This window comes from Leptonychotes weddellii, chromosome 10, assembly GCF_054177405.1.
Source record: "Leptonychotes weddellii isolate Sample4059 chromosome 10, ASM5417740v2, whole genome shotgun sequence".
Taxonomy (NCBI): domain Eukaryota; kingdom Metazoa; phylum Chordata; class Mammalia; order Carnivora; family Phocidae; genus Leptonychotes; species Leptonychotes weddellii.
The window spans coordinates 97,916,594-97,924,109 of record NC_138378.1 but is presented as its reverse complement, the minus strand read 5'-3'; positions in this window follow the sequence as shown (position 1 = coordinate 97,924,109).

Here is a 7,516-nt window from a genome sequence, read left to right as displayed (position 1 = left end):
CTGGAGTAGGCAATAAACACTCTAATTGCTCAGCAAGGATTATATATTTTGGCTGGTGAGAACTCAGATGATTCCCAGCCCTATACCCTACTCATAGTTCATCCTACACATTGACTACTAAGTATTCATAAAGACTGAAGAGATTCACTTAATTCAGATTTTGAGCCCTTTCCCTGTATTTTGGAAACTCTGTCTAGCAACTTCCATCTACCACAGACTCAATGACTCTCCTCAACTCCCTAATTTAGCAAGACATCATGTTCTGCTTGTGATCATGCTCCCTGCTTTGCAGCTAGATATACGCCTTCAGTGAGAAAGCAGTGAGAAAGCCTTGGCTTCTGTAGGTTCTTGTTTATTGACCATCTCTTGAGGATATAAAAAGCTGTTGCTTCATAACTTCAAGACTTTTGTTTCATGTATTTTGTACATTTTTTTTCCTGGTGATTTAAAGTAGGAAGTCCAGTTACTGTTGTTCCATCATGGAATTTTATACTGGAGGATTAAAATGCACAATTATTATTTTTTCTATCAAAGTAGTATTTTTTCAATGTAAATGCTTGATCCTATTTTTTCCTGGATATAACCCATGTCTAATACATTCCATTTCTGTGCTCTACTCATCACCAACATGTAGGCATGGGGATCAGTAATTTTGGTGGTAATCATAGATGTAATGCAAATATCTGTTTAGCAAATTCCTTTATAATTAAAAAATACTGCAAGTTCAATAGAAATGACTATTTTTTATTAGTGTTTCCACATCAAGGGGTTTTGCATGGAAGTAGGTGTGTTATTATGCACGTACCAGAATGACATATTCAAAGTCATATTTTATAAGTGTGCTTAGCAGTACAGAACACTTACATGATAAAACATAATTTGTTTCCAAATTAATGCTAATGGCTCTTATTATTCTTAACAATTTAGTTGCACTAACCTAACTTTATTCTTTTAGCAATTAAACCTGGAATTGGTTGTTTGAATACTATTTTCTAATTTTACTTTATTTTAAAAGTAATGTGTTCTGTTAGCCCACATATATAAAAAAAAAGAATCACATAAAAGTAATGTGACTTAAATAATGGAATGTAGAAAAATACTTTAAAATACAAATACTTCCTATAAAAGGTAAAGAAGTACTAACATTTCAGTGCATTGTGTTTTGTTATTTCCTTTACCAAAATTGTCAATGTACTACATGCATTTTTTAGTGACCTATACTTGTAACCGAATCAATCATAAATATGTCCCATGACACTACATATCTATATTTAAGGTATACTTTCATAGTAAACATAATTCATTTAATGGGATTACTTTATTCCATTTAACCAAACTGCTGGATACTTAGGTTTTGCCAAGTCCTTATCTTACTCATGAAGTATCAGTCTCTTTAAATAGATAAAAGGTGACTTTTACTCTTTTGGGTACTATCTTTTGCTAGGTACTGTGAGTCTTATTTAATATGTACTCAAATAATTGTTACTTGGAAAACAAATATGAGGGAAAAGTACCTACTACACTCATTTCAAAGCTAAATAATGCCATGTACATAGTTTTAGCTTTGAAATGTATTTATATATACATATACATAGTGTCTTAGTTTTATTGCTTTATGCAGGACACAATTTTCCTACAATTAATTTGACTGAAGGTTGATGGTAAATAATACTAAATTATAATCATATATATTGAGTTCCTACTGTGTGCTATGGACTGTTTTATCATTATGAAGACAGAATAAAACAAAATACATCCTCATCTATCAAAGACCTTATATTCCAAAATCTACTGGTTAATAAATGACTTCTATAGATTCAAAGTAACTTCCTGTCTAGCAAAGAGTGAGAAGATTATAACTTTACATTTTAATTAACTTCAGTAAACAGAAAATCACCTTTTATTTCTTTTTTTTTTTACCTGAGGGGTGTATTGAATTGCCTAATTTTTAAAATGATAAACAATATTTCTTGAATGCTATGTAATTTATTCAAGTATAACACTAAATTATGGCTGTCTTTCAAAAGCCAGCTTGTAGTTATGAATTTTTAAGTATCAAGTGGTATGATCTGCACAAATACTTTCCCTTTGAACTGATTAATTCATGAAAAATTTAAAAAGAACTACACAAATCATATTCATGTATTAATGTATATGCCCTTCAAAGTTGAGGGGACGGGAAATGAGAAATGCTAAACTGGCAAGTTTAGGAAGGAAATTGTGCTACATTGTGTTAAAATTAAAGACAGAAAAAACCTTGCATTTTAGTTTATGTTCCAGTAGCAAATGAGTAGAATAAAAGGTCCCTAATAATTAATATTTACATTTTTTGATGAAGTGAAATAAAGGAATGATCAATTAGGAGATATAAATGAATATATTTCTTGAAAAATTTTCAATTATTTTACTAATTATCTAAGTATCTGGATAAAGACTTATTTTCTAAAGCAGCTAATATTTATCAAATACTTTCTGACATATCAACAGTCTTCCATATGCACTATAGCATTTAATCTTCAAACATTAATGTGAAGGGTGATTTTTAATTTGTATTTCATAGAAAACGACACTGAGACTTAGAAAGTTGACGTGTCCTAAACAGATTAAGCATTATTATCCCTATTCTCTGAGATTCCATATAAATAATAGTTTATATATTTTTTAAAGTTTAATCCTTCATCCACAAGAAAACGGCAAAGATGTTAAACCTCCAATTTTGAATATTTTCTGGAGAAGAGAGTGAAGATGGAGGAGGAATACAGATGGGTGTCCATAAGGAAGGAAGCTACAGTTATGAAACTACTTGAGTGGGGCACAGGGACAAGACTATTGACCTACACACCAGAATGCACAAGGAGCTTCAGTCTCCAGGATGGTGCAACTGAGAGAGCGTACTTGAGAGGAAAAGCTGAGAAGGAGGTAAACTAAAGTGTCTATATGAACTGTCAACTACTCTTCACATTTAAATCATGGTAACAAGAGCATTTCTCACCAAAGCTCAGATCAAAAAGTGAATTTTTCTCCTTAGAAAAATAGAAAACTTAACTATCTTAACCTCATTCAATTGTCTTGAGAGGATGAGTGCATGCTGCCTGTAGCAGGTTGACTGGTGACCCCCAAGAGTTAGGTCTACTCAGAATCTGTGAATTTGTCCTTATTTGGAAAAAGGACCTTTGCAGATATAATTAGGTTAATTATCTTGAGATGAGGTCATCCTGGATTTTCTGACTGGGCCTAAATCCACTAAGACGTATTCTTATAAAAAGAGAAGGCACAGTTACAGAGGGGAAAGTATGTGAAGATGGAGGCCACATTGGTGGCCTAGAAACTAATCCACTATTACATCAGAGAAAACCTCTCTAATTCTTGGCAATTTGAATTCTAAAAGTCTAACAACCAAATCCTTGCTATAAACAAACTGCATCTACACACAGAAGTATCTTAGACAAGTACTCTGCTTCAGTCTAAAGTATGAGTGGGTTTTTAATAATTAACCATTTTTTAAGAAAAGTCTTATTGCAGAGAATGTTGGAGATGAAAGAGGATGCAAATTTCTCCTGGCCAAAAAAAAAAAAAAAATTCCACTAAAAGAATTTAACTTCAACAACAATCTAACTACTGTCTTCAAGGGCATCCAAAATGAAATTAGGTATTAAATCTACAGAAAATAAGAATTCTCCAAAAAAAAAAAGGAAAATTCAGGGAAAAAGTGTTTTTAAGAAATGTAAAAATATGATAGGCAAATTAAAATACTGATGAGATAGAGGGAAGGGTTAATAATACATGAAGTGAGAGACTTCTCTAAAAATTCAAAGACAGAAGCAATGTCATGAGTAGTATGTAATGGTCATCATGCAATTAAAAAGGGAACAAAATCACATATAAGATTTTATCAAATAAATAATAAATGAATGGCCTACTGGATGCTGAAGGATAAGAATTAGAAAAAAAAAATAACCATACCTTTCATCATAAGTGAAATTCAGTAATACAAATAATAAAAAGAAGGCCTGAAACACTCCCAGAGAAAAAGAAAAACACAGGTGTCATACAAAAGGAATAACAATGAAAATTCAGATATCCCACTGGCAATTCTAAGTATTAGAAGATAACAGAGTAAAGCCTTCAAGTTTTCAAGGATAAATATGATTAATGTAGACAAATTACAATTCCCACAGATTCCCTAATCAATCATTAGGGTAGAATAAAACATTTCTCTTCACATGCTATACTTCCTTAAATTTTTCTCCCACAATCCCCTTCTTAAAGTAACTTGAGAATATATTTCATTAATGAGAAAGTGAACAGGAAAGAGCAGTAAATAAATGGTATGCAAAAACATTTGATTCATTCAAGAGAACGTTGAAGAAAATCCCCAGATTCAACAATGCTACAGGCCAAGAGAGAAATCAGTCTAATAAAAATTAGGAAACAAAGGGCTCCAAGAGAGTGTTATTGAGACAAAGTAGATATTTGATACCACATGTAATATAATGATAGTTTCAAATTTATGTCTCTGCAAATAAAGTTAAGAATAAGAAAAAATTATAAGTTAATGCAAATGAAAATATATCAAGGGCTTTGAGAATAAATTCCACTTGTTTATGATGTACTTTTAAAAAATATTCCTGGATTTGACCAGCTAAATTTTAAATTTTTCTAATGATTAGAATTTGAAATAATTTTAGATTCACAAGAAGCTGCAAGGATAATACAGAAAGATCCCATGCACCTTTCATCTTGTTTCCAGCGATGATTACATCTTATCTAACTATAGCAACATGTCAAAAACTAGGAAATTGGTACAATGTGTCACATGGGTAGATTTATGTAAGCATCACAATCAAAGTATAGAATTATCTGATCTCCCTAATGTTAACTCCTTATAGTCCCACCAATGCCCGCCTCGTCCCCATTCCTAAACCCAGGCAACTAAGAATTTGTTCTCAATACCTGTTTTGTCATTTCAGGAAAGTTACATAAATTGAATCATTTGTTATATAACCTTTTTCCACTCACCAGGTTGATCCATGTTGTTACATTTATCAACAGTTCATTCTTTTTTATTATTGAGTATTCTATGGTATGGATGTATCAGAGTTGATTTAATCATTCTCCTAATGTAAAACATTTCAGTTGTTTTCAGCTTTTACCTATTACCAATAAAGCTGTGAAAAATCATGTAGAGATTTTTGTGTGGACATGTTTTATTTCTCTGGAATAAATGCCCAGGATAAATGCTGGGTCATATGGTAAGTATATGATTAGTATGTTATCAAAGTGTCAAACTTTTTTCCAGAAAAGCTATACCATTTTATATTCCAACCACTAATATTAAAAGTGATACAACTTCTTTGCATCCTTGTTGGCATTTGGTATTGTCACCATTTTTTATCTTTGCTCTTCTTCTGCAGTGAATCTCATTGTGGTTCTTGATTTGCATTTCTGTGATAGCTAGTGACATTCAATCTTTTCACATACTTACTTGATATCTATATATCCTATTCAGTCAAATGTCTCTCTGATCATTTTGTCCACTTTATAATTGGAATATTCATTTTTTTTCTTACTGCTTAATTTTGAGCATTCCTATGTATTCTAGAATAAGTCCTTTGTCAGACCTGTGGTCACCAAAAACTTTCTTCTAATACTTATCATCTTTTTAAAGTCTTTTGCACAACAGAAGTGTTTAACTTTGATAAAGTCTAATTTGTAAAATTGTCCTTTTATGGCTCATATTTTTAGCACCATGGCAAGATCTCTTCATGAAGATCTAGGACCCAAAGATTATTTCCTAGGTTTTCTTATAAAAGTTTTATAGTTTAACATTTTACTTTTAAGTCTATGATACATTTTGAGATAAATGTTGTGTAATGTCTGGGGTGTTGAGCAAGGTTTACTTTTTTTGTCTATTAATGTCTACTTACTCAAGCACATTTTATTCCTTCCATTTTAATTGCTTTTGCACCTTTGTCAAACATCAATTTGGGCATATTTGTACTGGTCTATTTCTGGGCTCTCTATTCTATTCCTGATCTATGGGTCTCTATCTCCACCAATTCTGCACAGTCTTAATTACCACAGTTTCCTAAATTTTGAAAGTGGTAGAGGGATTCCTTGATTATATTTTTCCAAAATTGCTTAACTATTCTAGTTCATTTGCTTTCTGGCTTGCTTTCATATAAATTCATAACTTGCCTTCTTAGTATGCATCTTTAGTCCAACTCATGTTTAGCTAACAACTTCAAAATATTACTTTTATTTAAGTACATTTTTATATATCTACAGATGGGGATCTGCATGTATCTGTTTACACATTAGAATTTTCAGAAACTTGGGTTGAGTCAATCAAGCCATTAGTAAAAGTACTTGAAATAGTTATTTTAAAAGTCCCCTATACAGTAACCATTATAACTGAAATGTACATCTATTATCTAATTACTATGTAGGATAAGTTGAATATTTTCATAAAGTAAGCATATTTAAATATATTTTATACAGAAGCACTGCTTCTTGGGAAAAAAAATCCTTTATAGTGGTCTGTAAAATGCTGCAAACAGATGCATATCACACAAGGGAAGAAAGATTACAGTAATGAAGTTGGTTTATTATTGGGTGGGTAAACAAAAAGAACTTGAAAGAAATTTGGCTTCGATTTCCAAACCAAAAGGAAAGATTTCAAAGCAAAAACCCAGCTGTCTAAACTAATATTTTCTGGAAAGAACTCTTTCAACTACTATTGTTATACCCCATTACTGGAAAAAATATGATATTATTAGTGTATCACCCCTAATATTAAAAATAGCTAATAGTAAAGTACCAGAGCTTGTCTGATTTTAGGTAGATAATATGATGATGAATGAAAATGAGTTCCACGGAGCTTGTCTCTAGGAGACAATGAATGATAAAATAAGAGCTAAATGGCTTTTACAATGAACTAGAGGAGGAAAATCACATGTGGGGTGGGATGAGGAGTGGTTCACAGAAAAGCAGAGGCACATGTTGAAGTTAGGTCAAATTACATCTGACAGGGACTGCTGTCACAGCACCATCTGTGAGGGAGTAGCTTAGATCTCACTAAATGAGAAGTGTCTCTGGGTGACTGGAAGTCCTATTTGTAAGCAGTCATCACCTGTGTAGTTATAAGAGAAAGATAAATTTTAAAAGTCTAATAATTAATAATCTTAGAACATGAATTGACAACCTCTAGTTTAGGTTGGTATCTTGAGTTCTTAAAATAATCATTTCTTTTTCTTTAACATTTTATTTATTTATTTGACAGAGAGAGGCACAGCAAGAGAGGGAACACAGCAGGGGGAGTGGGAGAGGGAGAAGCAGGCTTCCCGCGGAGCAGGGAGCCCGATGCGGGGCTCGATCCCAGGACCCTGGGATCATGACCTGAGCTGAAGGCAGACGTTTAATGACTGAGCCACCCAGGTGCCCCAAAATAATCTTTTTTTTTAATGTTATGTTAGTCACCATTCATTACAATATTAGTTTTTGATGTAGTGATCCA